The 24,656-nt window shown below is 44.1% G+C and overlaps 1 protein-coding gene across 7 annotated transcripts in view; it reads right to left on the bottom strand.

The window, feature by feature from the left end:
* Dab1 (DAB adaptor protein 1) overlaps positions 1-24,656 on the bottom strand; it is a 1,142,636-nt gene that overhangs the window by 886,759 nt on the left and 231,221 nt on the right. Inside the window, exon 2 of one of the 7 annotated variants that reach the window (XM_037203409.1) lies at positions 19,626-19,674. The exons of the other annotated variants lie outside the window; for them this stretch is intronic. The gene's annotated coding sequence lies outside the window, so the exon portion shown is untranslated. The remainder of the gene's footprint in view (positions 1-19,625; positions 19,675-24,656) is intronic. 7 annotated transcript variants of the gene reach the window in all.

Genomic DNA, 24,656 nt, shown 5'->3' with positions numbered 1-24,656 from the left:
CTTTTCTACTGGAATGTTCTTCTGTTATCTCACTTACTGGACTCCTACCCTAACAACTAAGGCCATGCATGCTCGCTCTCTCTCTCTCTCTCTCTCTCTCTCTCTCTCTCTCTCTCTCTCTCTCTCACACACACACACACACACACACACACGCACACACACACACACACACACACAATCACTTTCCCTAAGTTCATCTTAATTCCCCACACTTCAAACAAATGAACAAATAAACGCATTAGTAAACAAGAAGGCTGATGTCCCTGAATTAACAATTAGTGAGTGATAGAGAAGGGCCTCAAAGCTGTATCTTCTGAGTATAAATGTTTCCCCTTGCCCTTTCTTTCATTCATCCTAAGATAGTCCTCTACACCCCCAAAGCCACTCCTACACCATCATAACTAAGAACTCCAAAACTCTCAGAGCCTACTTCTTCTTCTTCTTTTTGCTTCTGGCCAATGGATGATGCAGGAAACACTTCCAAACACCACAGGCAGAAACAAGTGGGTGGGACTTTTAGAAGGCAATTTGGCAGTTACGGTTGAGTCTAAAATAGTCAAACATTTTTGTTTTCCTTGAATGTATTTTAGAAATGACTACAGAAAACTATATGTACATGATAAATATTTGTATTTATGTATAATATATAATAGAGTTACATACATAGATGCATAATTTGATAGGGAAAGACAGTCTAAATGTCTAAGAAGAAGGAAATGGGAGAAGTAAAAGCTTTCATTTCCAAAGACAGAGACAACAAACACTACTTCCGTTTCTTTGGGGTTTTGTTTGTTTTCTTTGGGATTTTTATTTTGTGGATTTTTTTTGTTGTTGTTGTTTTGGTTTTGGTTTTTCTAGACAGGATTTCTCTGTGTAGCCTGAGCTGTCCTCACTTTGCAGTCCCAGCTGGTCTCAAACTCACAGAGGTCCTCCTGCCTCTGCCTCCCAAGTACTTAGGATTAGAGGCGTGCGCCACCACTCCAGGCTCACTTCCATTTCTTAATAGCAATGCTATCTGAGGTGCATTTTCAGTGCATTACTTGTGCCGTCTACATACTTACAGAAATCATAAAACCTCTTTCTAAGGGTTACTGTGTGGATCAGGCAAAATTCTACAGGAAACTAATTTAACGTGAAGATGGCACATTAACAAGCTCTTAATAAATGTAAGGCACATAAAGAGAGATTTGGGCAAAGGAAGAGGAGGAGGAGGGGAAAAAGAGGAAGAGGAGCTTGTTCTTACTCTACCCTGTCTTAGCAGGTGACAGAAGGTGACAGCGTGGAATGGGACTTAGTGGTGTGTCGAGGAAGATGAGGGGGGAGGGGCCAGGGGGAGGGGAGGAAAATGAGGGGGAGGAAAGAAAGGGGAGAAGGAGGAGGAGCAACAGAGGATAATTAGAAGAGACAGCCACTGGCTAGAGCATTATACAGTTATTAAGTATTATCTTTACAGTCTGAATTAATAACGTAGAAAATGAATTAATGATCAGCAAAAGAGCAGGTTTTAAAATCGTGTACACAGTGATAATGGAATGGAATAAAAAACAAAAACACATCGGAAGAAGATGCAACAATAGTTAAACCTCTGTGAAAAGACTAAGGACATAGTGCAGGGAGTTTAACCCTTCAATGTCTTCCCTTCTTGCTGGACTGTGTCGATCCCTACTTAAGCAGTCTTGCTGACACTTGCATGGCATGGCAAAATCATGAAAACTTCAGAATCTTCCTCCACATCTCTTTTCCCCAATAAAAGATCAGCACTGAACAAGAAGCCAAACAAGAAGCCTTGATGATTAAGCAGGCCTCCTCATTTCTGCTTGTAAATGGAAACAATGAATGTCACAGGTTTCAGGTAAGGAAAATAGAGTCTATGTTACCAAATATGACTGAGGTGGTGCCTAGAATAAACTACTGCTAAAAAAAAAAAAAGGCTTCCTTTCCCTTACTTGCATTTTTTTAAATGTGCAAGCCATCTGGTAAGAAAATAATACCTGAGCCAAAGAGCCAGTATCTTTTTACAGAGAATTATGACCAACTTTATGTCAATCCACCATGGATTTGTTTGCTCCCTGTACAAAGGAGGGTTCAGCTTCTGCCACTGGCTCATGACAGTTCTTCATTGTACCTCTGAGAGGACTGTCTCTTGTATTCAAGTCAAAACCCACTTTTATAGTTTAACTGCGGCATATAGAACAGTCTCTCCTCCTGTGACAGGAAGTCAACCTTCACTTGCTGCCCCCCTGCCCCAGAGCTGTGGACAATGGTGAGTATTTTGTTCCTCCTCCCAGGGAGAAACATCAAGTTCTAAGGAAGAACACATATTTGGCTCTATCCAGGAATGAGATATGCTTTTATGCAGGCAGCCTCTCTGTGTTCAATTGAACTTTTCTACTTATTTATCTATTACCAATAAGAAGACAGTACCATGTACCAAACTTGTGATATTCAAGAAGAAACTGCCATTTCTACTGGAATCCATTATAGGTAGAGTAAGGCAGAGCAGTCGATTGTGTGAGTTACTTCAACGGCTGAGAGTTACTTCAATGGTTGCATTGCTTTTCTAACATGAACACGGCAGAGGAAGAGCAGGTAGCTTTAGAATCAAACAATCCCAACCCATCTCTGCTCCATCTTAGGTATTCAGGCTAATGTCAGCATTAAGGTGGTTTATGCGCACCACCTCTAAGTTGGATGGTTGACTCTGTAAGCAGTGGCTAGCACATCCCTTTGGGCTCAGTGTCTCTCAGAACTCCCCTTCAAACGAAAGCTGTGCAGACCACTTTTCCCCACATTGTCTTCACATGAGCAAAACTCTCTCTCACAACAAAGGCCAATGGCTTCTCATTTTTTCTTCATTTCCACTGCCTTCGGCCGCTGGTTATTGACTGGAGTTCCTACTTTCTGACCTCAACTCTGGTGCTTCACCTCCTCCAAGAAAATGGGGCGTTAGGATGGAGTGCAACTCTCTTCTGATCCTCTGCTTGTTGTACAAACTGCTCAACGTGCTCCCAGTGAGTCTTCAGAGTCTGGCTATGGAGGATTATGATTCTATTTTTCCAGAGGACATAAGATCTGCTGAGTGGGGAGAGTGGCCTGGGATCACAGAGCTGTATGGTGGTAGAGCTGGCTTACCATCAGATATGCTTGGATCCAAATCCTCTTACACCCTGGAGCCATTTGGCTGTTCCTGTTATTTAATTAGGTCACTGGTCTTTCTTCCTTAGGAAGGTGACATAGAGAGGGTAGGGGAAAGATCAGCCTTCAAAAAGCTAGGTCTCTTAATTATTTCATCTTTGTGGTTCTTTATACCAAAGACAAAGTCACAAGAATTTGCAACTCAGAAGAGCCTTGGCCGTTACCATGTTAAATAAACAGACATCCAATGTTTAGCAACTTGTTTTGCCCCCCACAGAAGGCTTGTAATGAAGTAAGAACCAGACAGACTCTCTTCCCAAACATAGGGGCAAGGTCCTTACTAAGTGCTACATTGAAAGATTTGGGGGTGGTGTGGAATCTAGCCAAAAGATGTTGGGCATTCAGTGATGGGAACTCCTTCAAGTGGGGGAAACCAATGCCCTCAATGGGCAGAGCAGGGAAGACCACAGTCTGGTCACTGAACTGCATATCATAGTATAGACTCTGTAAACAACTTTCCCCATCCAGGGAAGTCAGGGCATGCTGAGGTTCCCAGCCAGGAGGATATAGCTGATTCTGTCATATCAAAATAAGAGTTGCTAGCTGAGGAACACCCCCTTGCCCTCTTGCATACCCACGAGTCCTCTGAAGGTATCTGCCAGTGCCCCATGTCAGCAACTGACGATTGGCCAAGCAGTCACTTGAACTTACATCTCCTATACAATGTCATGAATTCTCCATGCAGAAGCCTCTTTAATTTCATAATCCTCAAAGCAATTCTCAATCAAATTCAAAGGAGTGAGTTTATCTACAGAAGCCAAGATTTGTTTACAGGGGCCTGGAAGGCAAACCCCGCCCCACCCCCGGAAAAAAATGTTATTTGTATAAGAATTGATTCTTTCTGTGTAAAACACACATACACCCACATGCACAAGTGTGCACACACATACACATTTACTATGACAAATGGATGCAACATCTCAAGAGTGAAATACTGTGCTGTGGGTTACAAGGCAAAGCAAAGCATCCCTGCTCCAGTAAGCACTTATAAATTGTTGCAAACAATATCAAGAAATGGGAGCTGGTAACATAACAGCTGCGAGGTTTCAAGGCCTCAGATTGCTTTTGAAAAATGAAAGAAATGCAGAGGACCAAATCCAGTGCTTCAAACATTCTACTGGATCTCCAGGGTGGCCTCGTATTTCTAATTAATATTTCTTCCTAATTGTTGTCATGATGCTAAGTGTGCTAAATGCAAAACTCACTGCTCACCATGCTCCTCTGATGGGAGCAGAGGAAGACGCTCCAGGAGGAAGGGTGACCAGCTTCATTGTGATGCAGAGGAAAGCCACAATTAAGAATATAATTTTTGGAAGATGTCAGGATCCTAATTACTCATAGGGCTTTCAGCAAATTAAGCAGTAGGTGAATTAGCTCATTTAATGAGATCTAGAGTTGGAGGCAAGGTACTTTTACCTTGAGAAACACATTTTTGCATTTGAGAAACACATTTCCCCATTCCGTGTTAATGACTGCAGTACCTCAACATGCTGTTAGCTCAACAGGTTTTAGGGGAGCATGAAGGTCAGTTGCTTAAAAGGCTCTGCAAGTCAGTTAAATCACATTTCTCAGCTTCTCCATCCTCCTGATCCCCCCCCCACCCCCAAATTCAATTGTCCAACATGGAAAGCCCATAATTCAATCAAGGAGCTTGGGAAACTACATCTTTCAGGGCAGGATGAAAGGAGACACAGTGGAAATTGGAATGAAAACCTGCTTTAGTATCATAATAATAACTCTCTAATCCTTTGTTTCTGCACATATAATATGGAAATAATGACATTCCTATTATAAATGTGCTTACTTTGCAATATGCTATTTCTTGAGGATGGGAAATATCTGGTATTAGTCTCTGTATCTTAGAACCCACTATGCTGCCTAGATTCTTATCAAATAGGACTTAGTCATTTCAAAGGCATTGGTGAATGAATTGATGATGAGAGGACTCAATGAGAAGCAAATACAGCCTCTAGGGTGCTTTCTAACACATTGTAGATGCTCAAAGAAGAAAATCATGATGTTGGGAACACAGAAGGAGCTGTCCACTGACCAAATGAGGAGGAGGTAAAAAGACACACAGCTAGTGTTCTTTGTATACTGCACTAGTGTGAAGCCCATAACAGGCCCAGAACCTAGGGACTCGGCATGCTTGGAAAGGATAACAACAATGCAAATAATCAAATCATGCACCAGGTGGTCTATCAGTTTTTCTCATTTCTCAACATTTTAACCATTATGTGAGGTTAGGTAAGCCCTGCTATCCTAGTTTCTTTTCCTAGTTGGAGAAACTAAAGCTTGAAAATTTTAAACTGGATTGTTTAAACCAACACACCATCGATCCTATCTACCCCCAGCCATTCAGAGATCTCCCATCTACCCCATCTGTCTGTCAAAGGACCATGTATGTGTTCTCAGCTGTTTAATCATCTCTCCTGCTGGGAAATGGAGCTCACAGAGGTGAGACATCATGTTGTACAGGACTACTGCTATAGTCCTCTGAGTCAAACAACAGCCATCTTGCTACCTTCAGCTGTAGTCTGCTTACAAAACACCATTTCAGCTGAGGTTGTTGACTCTTTACATCTCCTTGTGGAAGGATGGGGAGTGTTACATAAGTACCCAGACATTCCACACTACCTGATGTATGCATCTCTGCCCTTATTTTATGTGTCCTTGGGAGGGACTAGCGGATATAGTCCAGGGAAGACTAGGAAATGCGGGCTCTATCTATGCAGCTCTAGGAAAGTTATTGTCTCTAATGGATAAAGACTTCCCAGTGTAGCCTTTTGTTGGAGGGAATACCCACACTCCAATAATTAACTGCTCACCTATGCTCCATAAGGAAACCCAATAAACTCATTTTTTTCATCCCAAAATAACTGTGGTGTAATTGTATCTCAGTTTGTCCTTGGAATCCTAGAAAGAGGAGTAGATGCTGATTATGTCTCCAGGGAAGGGATCTTAGCAACACAACACCATGATGGAGATCCTCAGTTTACAACAGAACAGAAGCTTCCTCTTCCTGACCTTGTTAGAGTGATGTCCTTTAAAGCCATTGTAGTGGTTTGAATGAGAATGGCCCCCATAGGCTCATTTGAATTTTCCATCCCTAGTTGATGGAACTGTTCTGGAAGGATTAAGGGGTGTGGCCTTGTTATAGGCAGTGTAGCCTTATTGAAAGAAGTATATCATTGGGAGTGGGCTTTGAAGTTCTGAAAAGCCACATCATTCCCCCCTCTCTCTTTCTCTCTCTGTCTCTGTCTCTCTGTCTCTCTCTCTTCCTCTCTCTGTCTCTCTCTTCCTCTGTCTGTCTCTCTCTTCCTCTCTTCTTCTCTCTCTCTCTCTCTCTCTCTCTCTCTCTCTCTCTCTCTCTCTCTCTGCGTTGTGCTTGTGGATGAGATGTAAGCTCTCAGCTACTCCTCCAGCACCATGCCTCCTGCTGCCATGTTCCCCACCATGATGGTCATAGGCTCTAACCCTCTGGAACAATGAGTCCCCAAATTAAATTTTTTCTTTTATAAGTTGCCTTGGTCATGATGCTGTGTCATAGCAACTGAAAAGTAATGAAGATGACTTTGTTCTGAGATGGATCCCAAAGCCATGTCCCTTTTGTGGCTCCTCACAAGAAACTTTTAACTTCTCAGGGCCTTACAACTATAATTACCTTTTGGGTTTTAATAGATTACCATTGAATATGCAGTACATGCTATGGTGCATTTGAGGTCAAAAGTTTAAAGGGTTATTCATGCTGTTTATCTCATAAATCACAGGGCTAAGATCCTACAACAGGTTTTCTGACCATAACTAACTGTTCAAGATCATTCTGGGTAGCTCTGATTGTTATAAATTTATTTTTTAATATAACTAAAGACTGTCTTTTTGGATCATTCATTTCTTGATCATGATTCTCTCTCCAAAAGCATCTAGATTCTTTCAATCATATATGAGCTACTTTCACATGAAGTAGGTCCCTTTAGGTCCCTGCACAGACAGCTTTTGCAGCAAACACTGTCGAGCCACAAAGGTAGATGGGAGTTCTACTTCTGCAGAATGCTAACTCATCATGATGCATACTGTTCTTTTCTCTTTGTGCCTGATACATTTCCCTAGCATGATCCTAACCAGTTCACCACAATGTTTTGGAGGTGGTGTTGGTTTCTATATTGTAGAGATGAAGAAACTGAAGTTCAAAGGGGTCATGTCTATTATTCAAGGGCAGAAGATCAGTCAAATAGGAAAGCTAAGGACCCTAGGGATCAAGCTGGGGTTTGTCTAAAGTAAGACAGGGAGCTCTTTCTACTGTGATATGAAACCTCTCTGGCCATGGATCACACCTAGTAAAGTGTGGTGAGCATCATAAATGAGGTTCAAACCAAAGCCATAGGTGCTCAGCTCAGAAAAAGCAATGCTTTTTCCCAGCCAGTGTTCAGAAGACTGCACTAATTACCATTTATATAAGATGTCTGCCTGCCTGCCTCTGATGGTGCTCAGAGAGAAGCTTTAATTTGCTTGTGGAGGAGTTGAGGGAAGAAATGGAGATCACTGTGAAGTGTCCCCTCCAAAGCAGGAGTAGTTCCTGTTCAGAACAACAACATACCAAGATTACTAATGGGGAAGAAAAGAATTGCAGCAAAGATGAGTATACTCGGGATGTGATTGCATGCCTGCAGTATCCGGTGGGGAGGATTCACTATCCTGTACCTTGTGAGCATGCAATTAAGGAGCTCAAGGATGACAGAACCCACAATCCAACTAGTGGGGGCCAGGTGAGTGCTTCCAAATCCTCTCTGTGAGGACACAATAGGCTTTGGAGATGGGCATACCAGGTACCCAGTAGTTATGGGAGAACAAAACAGACGTTGGAGATGGGTAAACCAGATACTCAGTAGTTATGGGAGGATAAGACAGACTTTGGAGAAGGGCATACCAGGTACTCAGTAGTTATGGGCGTCACCACAGTTCCCATTTCTTCAGGCATGAGTGCTGACACCTCATAGAGCAGATATAAGGAGTCTGTGGGTAGATAGTTCAGTGAATAGAACTGAGCCACACAGGTGGTTTTTATATACCCCTTCCTTCTCCTACAGCTCCCCACCCTGAGAATGTTCTGGAAGTGGCAAAGATATGATAATAATATCCAATCATGACTTATCCTATGCCCAATAGGAAGCTCGTCCTAACTAACAACAAAATACAAGTGACACAGAGATCAAATGAACAGAAATTGTTGAGCTGGCTTTTCTTTTGGCAAGAACACACTGATTTGGTAGTGTAGAGTGAGGACTTGCTTTGAGACAGCTGTCATGAATCACAGGATGCTTGTCCTCTGGAACCACAAGGATGCGCTCATCTCTGAAATTCTCTTCATTTCTTGGAACAAAAAGGTTTTGTGGGAAACACTAATGACAAGTGCGTATTTTGAAGCAGATACTCATTTTTATTGTGGGAAGGAAAACATTAAGATGTCAAACTTGGAGCTGTTAAATGAGCATCTGCAGCCCAATTGTGGGGCACTGGGGACTGGAGGCTCAGAGAGGTAATTGCCACAAATAAGACACAACTGGACATTGATTTATTCAGCCAGTTGGCTTGGATTCCACTTTGAGCTTTCTTCAATTGGCTATTCCTCTTTGCTGTTCCTTCCCGGGAACATGACCCCAGCTCATTTAGATGGAAATATGCTCACCCATTACCTCATTAATTTTGGAGACTCTGCATTATCCTTTATACCTCCTCCCCAGCTTCCTTCCCCCTCAAAATCCAAAGTATTGGGAGGGCTGAGACAAATCCATAATGTGGCAGGACCTACGTGTGCCACTCGGCAGCCCTGACAGTTGAAGTTCAGCCAAGAGAGGCTGTAAGGCACTCTGGGAAGCCACCAGGAAGAGGTTCAGAAGGCAGGAAATCCAGACCAGAGCTACATATGGTGAGATGTTCAGGTGGAGAAAGTGTCTCACCTCCCCCCTCCCCCCCCCCCCCCCGTTGATGGCTAAGAATTATTGTAAACTGGGACTCTACTTGCTCAAAATAATAATGATAAGACAATAACTACACTTATCAAGCTCTTCCTAGCTCTTTCTAAATGTCATCTCATTTATCTTTCTAACAACCCAGCATAGACTTAGAGAAGATCAGTCACTTGATGAAGATTATACAGCTGGAAAATGGCAGAAATGGGATTTTGAACGCATGTGTCACATTTCAAATCTCACAATCCTCACCATCAAAACCTAACTTTATTTAACTACAGTCCAAACAGCACCCTTAATCTATTAGGTCTATTCTCAGTTCAGCTCTGAATCTCTTAACATACATGAATTGTTTTCATCCTTATAAGAGGCCTGTGAAGAAGGTACTAGGAGAGTTCTTAATAAGTGAGAATTGAATTCAGAAGGGTTAGTCAACACACTGAATGGCACCCAGCTTCGAAGAGTAAGGAAGGACCAGATACAGGACTTTCTGAGTATGATATGCATATTCTGTCCACAAGATCTATTGCCTTTCCACAGAGATCCAGACTAGTGATGTTGACAGACAGCAGGAGAGAAGACAGCAAATGATATGAAAACCAAGGGGGACAGCCTTAGTCTTCGAGTCCTGTAACAGAAAATCCAGTGGAGAACCCACATAGTCCCAAAGAATCTAGACTCCAGCAATAGAATCCACCAGGACCGCCAGAGATATCAGTACAAAGACCTGCTCTTCTCTTCACACTGGCACACATAGGGGATAAGGCACACAGGCAGATACCTAGGGAATATTCGTGTTTTCTGGACACAAACAGTCAGGACACTCTTTCTAAGTGCCTTGCTGTAGCAGGAGGAGCAGAGACCACTCTTTACAGAGTAGATAGGATGGCCTAGCATGTGCTCTCTATGGTGCAATATCAAACTAGAGAAGGTTCTCACCTTCTTACTGCCTAACACAGCACTTGGCATATTCAAAGAAAATGACAAAACATGAAATCAGTGTATTCATATGCAGATCTCTTAGCCAGAAGGAAAACTATAGAGACTGAACCTAATAATAATACCTTCTCTTTCCTCAGAAGAACTTCCAATCAGTCTTCTTGCTGACCATCAGTTATGTTTCTAGTAACCTAAGGTTTGAGGCATACTCTTATGGATACCATTGCCACCTCACTTCCAGTGACTTACCCAGCAGTCATTTCTCTCTTGAAAAGGATGTGGGTGGTTTTCAGGAGAAGTGGTTCAGCAGGACTGTGGTCCTAATGAAAAGTGATTGCGGCATAGGAGGGGAGAGTGGGCAGAGACAGGCAGGACCCTGACCCCTGGGGACCTTGTGAGCCTTAGGAAGAAGTTTAAAGATTCTTCTAAGTGTAGTAGGAAGTTACTAGATGCTTCTGGGAAGAGAAGTGGTAAGCAGACTTAAGTTCTTAGGAGACTATTATGGTGATGGTAAAGAGAAGAGGAGGATGTTGGACTCCTGAGGCACTGGTCCAGGAGAGTTCAAGGTGGTAGAAATGAATGTGAAAAAAAGAAACAGAAAGAATAAGCAATTCCAGACAGCAGTGCATTCTACCCGATGAGGTGGGTTAAAGAAATGAGGGAGACAGAAAGGTCCATAAGCACTTAAGCACATTTTAGGGGGAGATCTAGTTCCTGTGGATGGGAACTCAGAAATGCATTTCAGGACCTTAACAGCAGATTTCTGTGAGGTATATGTATGGAAATAAGCAGAAAGCTGCTGGAGGGCAAGGCCTGAAGAGCCTGGAGATCTTCTAGATTAGAGAGTTTTATCACGTGTTCTCAAATTCACTTCATGATTCTCTCACTACCTCTTAGGTGACAACTAGAAAGTCTATTCCCACGAACAAACTGATGTTTAGAATGGCTTCCCAGTCCCATTCTAAACCAAATGAAAAATAAGAAATGATGCTTGAGCAGAGCCAGACCTACCAGGTCCACTGCCAGATGCTTTTAGGCCAACCTGAGCAGCTTCTAACTATGGACTTTCATCATGGGCTGTTCTAGTCTCTCAGGACCGATTAGGTCATGAGTGTGTGCAAGCAGGATTGATGGGTACTACATAACCCTGTTTGCTATGCTCCCAGGTCCTACTTCTGTTTAATGTTGTTTTTCTGTCATTTCTATCACTGCCAACTTCACATCTGATAGATGCTACTTCCTGCTCTTAGACTATATGCTTTTAGTCATTCTTCTATAGCACTTTGTTTAGAATTTGACTTGTCATCTCCTAAGTAACTTGGAAAATTGTGTCTGTAGGAGAGCTCTGCTTCTTCTTATAGACAACTAGGGATCCCCACTGCAAAGTCCCATTGAATTCAGGCCAACAAGAAGTCACCAGGTCCCACCAGTGAGTCTTGTTCTAGATGGGAGGTGACTAGCTCTGCACATGCTCTCCAGCAGGCTCTACTTCTGCTTCGGGGCTCTAACCAGTACTTCCTGAGTCGTGCTGTCTTTTTCCTGTCTATTGTGTCTGGTAGATCACTGCTGCCACACCATTGCCTTTCTAGGAGCTGGCGTTTTGCTAGGCACATTACTTTTTTTCCATCAGCTATTTTTAAGTGACCAGAAGGGAACTCAGAGCTAAGCAAGTGCTGTAGGGCCCAAATGAACATGTTCAGAGCAGGCTGTTTCTGAACATTCCAGCCTGCATGTCAACCTTAAGAACCCCACTTGTGTTCTTGGTTTTGACATTCTGCTTTGAATCAGATGAAAGGCAGGACCCACAATCTCCTGACTACAGCTATGTCCTGGGATTTGTACCAGTTACAAATTCCTTTAAAGGGGCATCCTCGGAGGAGGTGCCCCAGGGAGTGCAAACCTAGACAGGATGTGATTGGTGCTCAGTTCTTGTCCTCTGCAGAACAAGGCCTGGGCATCATGTTAACCCTACAATTGTGCAACCCTGCACTCCCCATGGACGTTTTCAACTCTGCTGAGATCCTTTTGGAGGTGGCTTGCCGTGTTTTCAGACTATGCTTTCTCTGCTACACTGGCTTGAATCTCACTCTGTCAACCTGGCTCCCTGCCCCCATGATGAGCTGAGCTCCTCAGTGGTGAGAAAAATCCACCTCCCCCTCCTTAACCCTGGCACCCTTAGTAACGAGAAAAGTATCACCAGGCACCACAGTGCCACAGTTCCCCCAGGAGCTTTATGTAGCCTATCACCTTCATTAAACCACTACACTGCTAGGAAAATCTCAGTACACTTTATGATAACAAGAAACTGCAGTTCCCAAGAAGTGAGGGAAGTTGTCCAAGGTCATATAGCCAGCACTAGAAATGTAAAAGTGCAAACTTCTCCATCTCCCATTGACACGAGCACCGTGACACCAAAACACATACTCTGGTGTGTTTTATAGCAACCCCTCCAGTGGCTCCTGGTATATATAGCCCAGGGTCAAATCATTATTGGGTAGTTTGGAGAGGACTAGAAATCTCTGAACACTCTGACAGATAATTTAATTTATCATTTCATTTTTTTTAAAAGGCTACAAAAATAACACAACTCCTGGCCATGTCATGGAAGGGAGGGACCCACTGGGTCTTTCCAGTGAGCAGATAACATATTTAAATGCAGCCCATCAGTCGGTAATCTGCTGCCGCTCATCCTGGGAGAGCTGGTTTATTGAACACTGTAATTGCCTGGATGCTGTTATTCATTTCTGTAGCTGTTGCTATTAATTAAATATTTTTGTCAGGAGCTCCCCGTGACATTTCTTGCTGCAGTCTTGAATATCTGATAAGATACCCAGTCAGTACACTGGTGCCCGCTGCATTTGCCTGATAGTCTTGTCCTAATTTCTAACCCTCAAAACGCTAAAGAAATGACACAGTTTTAGAGGAATGAGGACTTCTATTGTTACAGGATGGGGTGGGGGTTGAGGGGGTGCAAGAGCCTTAGTGAAATAGATGCAAATGTCATGTTTTAGAGCGCATTGTACTGGCTGAGGCTGGAAATTGGACCAGACCATTATTCCCAGGCTCAGCCCATCCCATAGGTCAAAGAAAGCCTGCTTACAATGGTCGTCAAAACTTCATCCTCAGGGGAAGGAATCCCAGACTCATTCGTCCAAGTGAAGTGTCTCTTGGAAGGCCTACAAGGTGCCTACCAGGTGCTGGAGACACAGAAGCTAGATGATAAAAATAAGATAAATAAAATAAGATGGTCTGGAGAGAGATCTCGGCAGCTGACTCTGCAGAGGACTCGAATTTGGTTCCCAGTACTCATGTCATGTCAGACAGCTCACTGCGAGCTGTAGACCCAGCTCCATGTCACCTGATGCACCTTCCTGGCTTCTGCTGGCACCTGCTCTCAGGTACTTATACCCCCATACACATGCACATATATAAAAATCATTTTTTAATAAAGAAGTCACCAAAAATTGGTCAAGGTATGGAGAAAGGCATGCAAGTCCAAACAGTAGAAGGCATCCCAGGTTGAGAGTTCCAGCAGTCCATCTGACGATGCAGGGCCTCCATCTAGTGAGAGTGGAAGAAAAAGGCCCAGGTCAAGGACTACAGTGGACACAGAGTACAGTGTCCACAGAGGAAGGGGTTAGCTATAGAACTCTCCGATCCCAGAACTAATGAAGGAATGCCCCACAGAGGTCCTCTGTTAACCCACAGGACGCACACAGACACCTTTGCCTGAATGAAGAAGGAATCTGAGACCAGAGACCTCCAGGTGAAGTGGAGGACAGACAAAGGAAGGCGTGACATTTGTCCCCCACCCCCAGTGTTTTCCTTCTGATTAAGGGTGGAGCCTGCAAGGAAAGAGCTGAGGTTAGAACTGAAGATGTTGTGCTGTGAGGGACGGTGAGACTTAGGGCACCGGAGAAGATTCTATGGAGTCCAGATACATGGGAATCATCCAGAGGGTGGAGAAGAAGGCTTCGTTCCTTCCCAGGTCCCTGGCCTTCCCCAGAATCTCCTGAACTGACAGCTTCAGGATAGGACGAGTAATCAAGTTTGCCTGGACACCTGTCTTCCCAGAATGGGCGTCATTTGGCAGAAGAGAGTCTGGATGGAGAGTATTCAACAACACGGGGGCAGGAGGGGGGGTGTAGAGGAAGGGGACATACGAACCGTAGTTATCAGACTACTTCTATGAGAACAGGTGAACATGCACCTGGAGAATCTTGGGTATGACCACAGCTCTAAGAGTGATGGAGTGCTTGTGGGGAGGGGTTTAGAGCTAGAAAAAAAAATAAGGATGTAACTTAGGTGATAAAGCTGTGTGAGAGCTGACCTTTGTCAGGCTGCAATGATGAGTTAGACAGACGGGTGGACCAGTGACATGGGGCAAGAATGTGCACAGCACCACTGGGACTAGTAAGCACTGATATTCACAGGTCCGCAGGCCAGTCCTGCTCCTGCCTTCCTGCTGACCCTTGTCCTGGGCCTCATTCCCTCCCTGCAAATGGAAGGTGAGAACAGTCTTTCCCTGCTCCCCTGGGTCCATGATCTCAGATGAGCTACTCATGTGAAACGATAGCTCTTAAAGGTAGCGACTCTCTGACACTAGTGGGGGTTACACACGTAACTATAACGAAGTGTGAGAGCAGAGCACAAAGTTAAGGTTCTCATGGCAACCAGAATCCACAGCTGCCTTGCTTGCATTGTTGAAGGGCCTTCTCCTGACAGGCTGATGAATAATCCCAAAGTCTCCCTATTGGACAGGAATTGTCAGCGACTCTTTTGGGGGAGGTGGGGGGTGAGGCACCAAGGCAAGACTAGCCAACCATTTTAATGAGATTTTTAATGAATGCAAAAAAATTTTGGCAATACTCTCAATGAAGGTGCCCAAATAAAAAATACATTTATATTTAATGAGACACTATTTATTATTTATGCAATAATAAATGCCAGTTAGTTATTAATAAAATATTGCTCAGTCATTAATCCTCAATAAATACAGTTAGAGTAATTAGTATTAAAGTGACAAATATTTCATAATGAGAAAGTAATTTTCTCAATGTTAATGGATTATTCAAACAAACCTTATAACTTGAAGGTATCAAGATGGAGACACTCTAGGGACAGGCTGAGACATGATAACATAACCTTGAAAACTTTGAAAGTTGAAAAATTGGGAAACCAAGTCCAGCAGGGCCTCAAACTGCAATCGAGAGAGAACCTCAAGTTTCTCAAAAAAAGAGGGACAGAAACTCCACAGACCAACGTAAGCCTGAAGCCAGGACAGATTTTAGGATTTTTACCCTTGCAAGGTCAGGGGGATTCTTGTTCTCTCATTTGAAAAATGAGAGTAATCATGTCTCCCATCCAGCGTCCTGGTAAGGATTAAATGGATTATATATTTTTCAAAGGCCTGTAGGATAGGAGATATTTGACAAATGACAAGTCGGACTCAAGTCCATTAAGAAGGTGTGTCCCTTAACGGAAGCAAAGGGAATCGGCTGCGCCATTTCCTGGGGTACACGCGAATGTGGGAAACTGAACTGGGCTTCTGAGAATTACATCTCTTGCTCTGAGTAGCTGCACTGATCCTCTCTGCTTTGCCTAAGATGTTTGCATAGATGTCAGGCTGCCTGACAGTACAGTGTGTCCGTGCTGACAGAATTAACACAGAGGAGTAGAAAGGTGTAAATGTGAGGGGAACCCTGGCTCCTGCTCCCGGCTCTGCACACACTGCTGCAGACCCCCTTTCTCCCTGCTCCGCCATCTTACCACACATATCAGGACAAGTAATTTCTGGAAGTCTCCCAGACTTGCCTGTATTTGATGACCCTTCCCTTGCCCTTCAACCCCTTCCTTAGAGCTTTGCTTCTGGGCAGACCTTTGATTGTGGAGAGCTGGGGGCGGGGGTGATGAGGATAATCATGAAGAGGACAAGCCAGGCACAGAACAATGCAGCCCACCTCAGCTGCCACTGCTAAGCTGCAGGGAGGATGTGGGGAGAGCCAGCCTTGAGGTTGTGCTAAGAAAGGAGCTTGTTTCCTACCATTATGAACATCTGTCTGTAAAGCCCTAACCGGCTCCAGATTTATAGCCCTTCCAGATGATACCAGGGCTTCCAAGAGGTGACATTCAACCCAATAACTGCAAGTGCATTCTGGGTACCAGGTGCCATGATGCTGACAAGGGGGAATTTTCCCCAGAACCTGACAAAGGAACAACTCGGTGCATTAATGTGAACTATGCCATAAAAGAAACAGAGCGATGCCATGGGAAAACCCTATCTTGGGCTAGAGATACAGTTCAGTTAGGAGAGTATCTGCCTGGCTTACTTCAAGCTCTGGATTTGATTGTCAGCAGCACATAAACTAGCTGTGGTGGCACCTGCCTGTAATCCCTTCACTCCGGGTGTTCAGGATCGGAAGTTCAGGATCATCCTCAGCTACTTCATAAGGAAGAGACCAGAGGTAAAGGATGAAAAGTCAGAGGAGACTGAAAAAGACTCCATGAACCCGTCAGTTTGTATGTGTTTTGAGTGTTCTCTCTCTCCTGCACTTCCAGAAATGCAAACACCCAGAGGTGGTGACTACAAGGTTAGGTTAGGTACATGGATGTAAGGGGTTATGACTATAGACCTACGGAGGTGTAAGACAGCACAAGCCCTGGAGACGGGATAGGCCGGGCTCCACTGTGGCTACTGACATTTCCCAGTCTGTGTACAAAGTTCAAGTTTACAGGCAGAAGAATACAAGTACCACCTTCTCTAAGTGGGCATTTAGAAATTTCAAAGGAGTTCATTCATCCAACCCCTTGCAGAAGTACCTGGGATATACTAAGCGACCAATAAGTAGCCTGAAATATCATATTCAACACTCTACCGCTTGACCCAAACCTATTCTGACTCTCTGCAAGATAAGCCCTGGATAACATGCTTCACACCAGAGGCCAAGTGGCACCATGAATATTAAACCACAGATTTGAGTTATGAACTGTCCTCTACCCTTGTCGGTTACACCCCTGCCTCAGCCTTGTGAATCTGCCCACAATCCTCTTATCCATTAAAAACACAGGCAAAAAGAAGGTTCAGCTGCCAATCAGTACCCATCCAGGAAGGTTGAGACAGCTGTTGGCATTAACAGAGTCAGAAGGTTTCCTTGGATTTGCTAGAGGCTTTTGTTTGGACTGCAGGGTTTCTTGTAACTGCTCACCTGTTAGTGAATTTCCAAGGAAAGAGTAGAATATTTAGAGTGTTCCTTCCCTAGTCAACCAGACTCACTTACATTTGGCAGAATGCTGGCATTTCCAAAAACTTTTCAGAAAAACTTTCATCTAAATTGTGCATGTTTCACAGGTGCGCAAAGTGTGGTGGGCATGCGTGCAGGGTACTGGCTCTCTGCTTTCCCGTGACAACGTATCAGAGACTGAATGGTCTCACAGAAAGTGGTGTTTGAGAGCAGAGACCCCAGAGAGAGGTGCCAGAGACATTGATCTGAGTTCTGAAGGATGGGATCAGGGCTGGGTCCATGACCTCATTTAACCTCAGTCACCTCCCGAAGACCCCGCCTCTGAACACAGTCACACTGGTGGTAATGTTTGAATATACGAATTGGGTGTGGGATAGGGTCACAATTCAGTTTATAACTAGGAGGGAAACTGGCTTCTTTATCTATTTTACAGAATTATCTTGTGGTAAACTTAGAATTCCTGGCAGGCTGTTGTGCGGTACCTGCCTGTTTCACTAACACTTCCTGAAGGCTTGGTGGAGGGAATCCTATAGTCATTGCTTTACCCAATATTTATTGGGTACAAATAATTCATCCTATATTCACTTTATTTTAAGTGAGTGCCAATCATATGCAGGTCATTATGCCAGACTAAGCTTAGAGATTTCAAAGAGCCCTATTGCCTTGAAAAAGGAAACTGAAATCCTAAGGAGCATTAGATGGGCTCCTGGAATTCTAGACAGCCAGGTGTTTATCTGTACTGGAGCGGTGGGTCACAGAGAACAAAGGTACAATCCCAGGACTGCCATGACCAACTAGATGTCCCAGGGCAAATTATTTAACCTCTCTCTGAGCTGCAGTTTCTTAATGTGACAAACACGAATAAGACTTTCTAGGGCACTTTATGGGAGAAGGCACAAGCATGAACGATCTAGCACCCTGCCTGGCTCTGAGCCAGCCGTGATGTGGGGAATGCCGATCTCTTTCAGCAGGGAGGGTTTGGGAGAAGGGATTAGGGGACAATACCCACAGACACTCTCCCACAGAGTTTGTACTTGGTCTTATTAACAAGTGTGTGTATGGGGTGTCAATTTTAGATTTTCAGAATCTCAGGTATGGTGCCAGCTTCCATCATTTATCTTCTGTTACTGCAGGGGACTGATCCCACTGAGAGAGATTTATTAATAAGCACAGATACCTCATTGCTAAAAAGCCATTGAACCTCTTCTTAAAAAATGGGAGCATTTATGTGCTGCTGTGAATATATCCAGACACATTTTTAATCCCCAAGTTGCTGTCACAGACCAGCCTTCCTTTAGAACTTTCCTTATGAGCTAGCATTTATGTATCACCATGGACCAGGGTCCTATGCTACATTTCTTAGGTGCATTATTTCCCCCAATTTACAGGATAAGGGGGAGAAGGATGCCTCAGGAGCCCTAAATTTTGGTGAAGACACTGAAGACCAGCCAGTGAGAGGCAGGATTTTGAAGGCATAGCCTTGAGTGGCAGCTAAGGCATACCTGAGAGCTCATAGGACAACAAGTATACTGTCAGACCACACCAAGATCTGCCTCCAAAGCTCCAGGGTTGTCATCTAGAGCTTGGTGTTTAAATTAGCTACACAGGTGAATTAGCTACATATCTGAATATTTGTGGGATTTGTCTGTGATCACATAGCTAAGAAGAGATGAGGGGAACCATAGCTAAGATCTAAGTATACAACAGCAAATTTCTCAACCAGTAGTGACTGGACAGCTCCTCCCCACCTCTGCAGACACTTGGTGATGCCTTGAACACATGTTTGGTGATCACCACAAGAAGGAGGAGGAGGAGGAGGAATTACTTCCTAGATTCAGGGCACTGCTAAAATTCTACAATGCTTGTGGCAGACACGACAATAAATAAATATAAGGCCCCAAGTCAGTATGCTGAAGTTTACAGTCTTATGATGCCCTTATGAAAAGACACTTAAGGTTGGAGGAGAGGAAGAGAGAGACAAACAAAAGACACAAGAGGAGGGAAGAAAAACACTGAGGAAGGAAGGAAGGAGGAGACAGGAGGAAGAAACCCACTTAAGTGAACAAAATGGTGAAGAAATGGGAGGGGAAAGAGAGAAGAGGGGGAGGGAGATAAATGACTGGTTTGGAGAGGATGAGCGCAGAGCCAGGAGACTGATGATGGAAATGGCCATTTTAACATCCTTGCGCTGGAGCCCGGGAGCAACAAAGAACGGAAGCACAAGCAATAAGTCTTCAGTATTTCACACTTAGTGGGACTTTTGGACGTGAAATGTACTTACAAAATAATGTGGCATTTCAAAAGCATGTTGTCCTCTGATAAGCCAGGGTCTGGAACCAGAAAAAAAAAAATGCGTGTATGGACAATTACCAGACTGTAACAGCCGATGAATGTGATTTGTAAGTTGCAGCCACTGTATTTATTTCAGCATATTAACATATAGCCGTTTGTCACCTTACCAAAAGCCTGTGTGATTTCCTCCCCCAGCAGGGGCTCAAGCTGGCTGCCTTTCTCTCTCCTCCTCAGCCTGCACAGCCCATACCTCATTCTTTCATCCCCCAGCTCTCTCCTTTTGCATCCCCTCCACCCTGCCTTATTTTCTTCCTGATTCTGTCTCCTGCCAATCTTTCACTCCATCCTTTCTGTTCCCATTTTCCCTCCTCCTCTGTCTTTCCTTTGTTCCCCTTCCCTACCCTCTCTCCAATTTCATACTTTTTTCTAAAGCTTTCCTTTTCCTTTCCTTTTATGCCCCTCCCCCGCCACCTTCAGCCCCTTCCTTTGATTGCCATTGTTTCTTCCCTTTTCAGTCCTAGCACTTGGTTTCCAGCCTTTGCCTTCCCCTTCCCTGCTGCTTTGACTCAGGAAGTCCGCCGGACTAAGTCTGTATAACTCCTAGTGTTAAAGAAGCTCTTTTTCTTGTCCATCCTCTCATGGACCCTCAGCAGGGGTGAGGACAATGTTTTTAGAGAGGGAGCAGTGACACTTTGAGGGGCTGGATAATACTTAAATGGAAAAAATTAAAAAGCAAAGAAGGGATCCCTTTGCTACCTAAGAATACAGATCCTGATCCCAGATCTGACTGTAACCTGCAGAACAAGGACCCCTGTCTCCGATATCTAGAACCTATGAGTGTTGTCTTAGGAGGAAAATGGATCTTTGTAGATACAATCACCTTTTAAAGACTCTGAGAGGGAGAAATATATGGGATTACCTAATAATGTAGCCTAAATACAGTTAGGATGCCATTATAGAAAGGCTACAAACGCATTTGACATAGACAGGAGGCAATAGGAGGAAGAGGTAGAGATTAGGACAACGTAACCAGAAGTCCAAGAATGTTGGCAGCTGGGAGCAACAGTGGGAAGGATGAGACTCTCTTCCATACATGCAAGCAAGAGTGTGACTCTGCCCAAATTAGACTTCTGTCCAGCAACACTCACTGATCTTTAGAACTATAAGGAAAACAACAACTTTTGTTGCCTGGAGCTTCGGCTCATGGTTGTTAGAGGAAGCTAGCACACTGATCTTGGTCCCTGTGCTAAAATGCTAAGTTCCCAGTTTCTGAGCTATCTTGCTCTTTGTTAAAGTTACTGACCCCCTCCTTAGCTGTGACTCCATGGTCCCACATTCTATCAGAGATGTTGCTTTCTCCTTCCAAACTTGCAGATACTTATCTTCTACCTGTAGTCAATAGTGAATTTTCTATTTTTTTTTAATAGAGAAGACCCATGACTCTTCACATGCCATGCTACTTTCTACATATCCATCAGCCTTAACTGCACAGCCTTTTCCTCCCTGGTCTACTGGAATACAGGAAGAATCTATAGGCTGTAGCCCTGTCTACAATGCTATTGTACCTCTAATCACAATCTACAAAGCAGGGACAGTAGCTTCTCCTTAGTTACCCAGAGCAAAGAGATCACAGCTGGGATGTGAGTCATCAGCAGCTACATAGGGGACCCACTCCTTCCCAGTTAAACCAATATGTATGCACTAAGACTAGAGAGTATTTCACAAATAATCAAAAATGTAAGAAAAGAACAGGAAGAAATTCAAACCCAAACAGACCTGCTTTGACTCCTAGCTCAACCTCTTATTAGTCTTCTAAATTTGGGTGAGTTTATTTTTAACTATGTGTATATGGGTGTGTCTGTATGCAGATATTAATGCTTGAGTGTGGATATCCACAGAGGTCAAAGGAGTCCATCATATGCCCTGGAGCTGGAGTTATAGACAGCTATAAGCTGCCCAACCTGGATCCTGGGAACTGAACTCCAGTCCTCTGCAAGAACAGTACATGCTCTTAACTGCTGAGTCATATCTCCAGACCTGGACTATGTTTTATTGTTCTTGTTTTTGTTTTTGTTTGTGAGGGTTTTACTATGCCCTGGCTGTCGTGGAACTCACTTTGCAGACTAGCCTGGCCTCAAACTCACCGAGATCCACCCAACTTGGCCCTGACTACAGGATTAAAGGTGAGCTCCACCACCACTGTGAATTATGTTTTTTAAAGTCTCCCTTCCCTTCTATGTGCTATGGGGACTGCTCTGGCAGTCATAGAGGTTTACTGTGGTAGGATTCATTAATATGTGGGGACCTGTTTGTAACATTTAACATACAACATATGACTTAGAACTATATTATTAACACAGGAAACCAAAGTTGGGTTCCTTTTATTAACTATATCTTCATAGCATAATTACTTCAGTTTTTAGAGCCTCAAGTGCCCTGTCCTTTTATGATCAGGTAATTGTAAGGACTTAACAGTAGCTGGCCCAGTGGCCATAGCATAGTAAGGACTCAGAATATGTCTTTTTTTCATCAGGCAAGTAGGGACATTGTGCTCCTCTCTGCTTCACTGACAAAAGAAACTTCAAAGCAGCAGCCTGATTCTGATGGCTTCTCTCTCCTGACATGCTTTTTTTTTTAATAGATGGCCCTTGGTTTTATGGAAATCCAACTACGTTATTTAAGACTTACATTGTATAAGAAAGAAACTTCATTTTATCAGTCAATTTTACATTAAGGAAAGACTTGAGGGTTTCATTCATGCGACTTGCCTCTAAAATCGAATTCAAATGAGGACATTAACATTACCCCAGGTGTCAGCCACCCTTTTCCTATCTAGACTCTACCTGCACAGACCTGGAAACAGCAGTCTTTGTGTGCCAGCCTCAGCATGCAGGCCGCCTCTCCCGCACCCTGGCGCCCTGTCAACGTCTTCGGGTGAGATTGAAAGTCCACCGGGTCATTGCTTTTTGACTGGCATCTGTGGATGCTCTCTGCATAGCATGGCCACCTGGGAAATGTCACTGGCCATCACTGTCAGATGGCCGCTCTAAGCACCTGTTGGCCTTAAAGTTTATAAACAGACAGAAGAAGCTGGCGCAGCATCTTAAGGCTGCTTCCCAGTTTTACCTTGCCCTGTTCAAAGCCTAGACGGAAACCATCTCGGTTTTGGGCTCTCTGTTTCCTCAGCCTCCTCCAGCTGAAAGAGGAGAGGTGAGGCCCAATACAAGGGAAACGTATCCCCAGTCACTCCTTCCACAACTCCGTTCTCTCTCTGCACTCACGCCTGAGAAAAGGACCTTCAGTTTCACTCTTATGAAAACTTTCCCCACACCTAAAAATTCATTTCTCACAGCCCCTGCCCCAGGTCAGTAGTAATGTGCATTGGTAAATGTAGCTTAGGCCTATGGTACATAAACACTCAGACATTTTCCAACTGTAGATATCATCAAGGTCACACAGCTAGTTAAAAGCAGAGTTCAGAAGCTGTTCCCTCTGCTTAACAGGCCAGGAATAGCCTGAGCGGATGCATGTGGAGGCCAGAGGCCGATGCTGCATGTGGAGGCCAGAGGCTGATGCTGCCTGTGGAGGCCGGAGGTTGATGTGGGGATGTCTACCTCTGGCACTCCCTACCCCCCCTTTCTTTGAGAGGGGGTCCTCACTGAACTGGATCTCACTAAGCTGATTGTACAGTGAGCACTTAGGCTCTACCTGTCTCTGTTCTTCAGGGCTTTGGTGACAGTTACATGCTGCCATGCTCAGCTTTTTATGTAGGTGCCAGGGATTTAAAAAAAAAAAAATACAGAATCTCTTGAGTGTATGGCAAGCATTTTAACCATGGAGGCATCTTCTCAGACACTAATATTTTTATGAACATGGTTATGCTTCCAACAATCACAAGATGTATATTGCAACCTTCTCGGCCAATCATAAGCCCTAGATACAAGGAACTGACCCTGTTTTCCTGGTGTGGAAACTGAGTTTGTTTATTTAATTGACTTGCCTGAGCATGAGCATCCTCAAATGCATGCCTATTTTGTTTTTAATTGATTTCTCTGTGTTTTGCATAACACATTGGCCAATGTCGAATTTAGAAATCATTGGTTTTTTTTTTTTTTAAAGCAAAATTTCGCAGCTCTGTAATTAATCATTACTATAAGCCATTTTCCCCCAAAAATCTTGGTCCCTTGTACCTTTGCCCTTTTAAGCAGCTAAGGGTGAATTAGCCTTGGCAGGACTTAAGCCAAAAAAAGCCTGAGGGTGGAACAGACATACCTAGTGATACCCAGAGTCTAAGCCTGGAGTACTTGGCCAGGGCTGAGGACAGAATAGATAACTTCCGTTCCAGGCACTCCAGGCTTCATCCTCAGCACCAGTGCCTGGGCCCCAGAAGTGTCAGTCAACAGCGCTATGTGGACACTGTTGAGCTTCCTCAGTGTACTGACAAGGAAAGAGATGGGAACAGGATCTTCAGCCTTGGAAGACAGTTGGCACCTTCTGCCACACGGCCTCTCACTGACAGCTGAGGTAAGGAGACGAGAGCTCACAAGGTGAACTAGGGAGCTCCGAGCCTGGGGCGATAAAGGGAACCTAGGCCATCTGTGGGTTCTGGCTCTTGACACCCAAAGCCTGCCTTTCTTTCTTTCTTTCTTTCTTTCTTTCTTTCTTTCTTTCTTTCTTTCTTTCTTTCTTTCTTTCTTTCCTTCCTTCTTTTTTCTTGTTTTGGCATAGGAGAGCAGATACAGGGCCTAAGACTGGGTAAATACCCTGCCACTATGCCCCACTCCCAGCCCTGGCCCGTTCTTTATTTTATTTTATGTTTTTGTAATTGGACAGAATCTCACTAACTTTCCCAGGCTAACCTTAAACTCAGTACTATGTCACCCAAGTAGGCTTTCATCTTGCCATCCCCCTGCCCAGCCTGAAGAGTAGCTGGGATCAATTCCAAGCAATATGCACCCTGCCCAGCTACACAGCTTTCCTTGATCTTGCCATGCTCATTACCATGTGTTAACTGGGAGGC

This window comes from Peromyscus leucopus, chromosome 2, assembly GCF_004664715.2.
Source record: "Peromyscus leucopus breed LL Stock chromosome 2, UCI_PerLeu_2.1, whole genome shotgun sequence".
Lineage (NCBI taxonomy): Eukaryota > Metazoa > Chordata > Mammalia > Rodentia > Cricetidae > Peromyscus > Peromyscus leucopus.
Note: the sequence above shows the minus strand (reverse complement) of the source record. Positions and strands in the feature narration are given on the sequence as shown.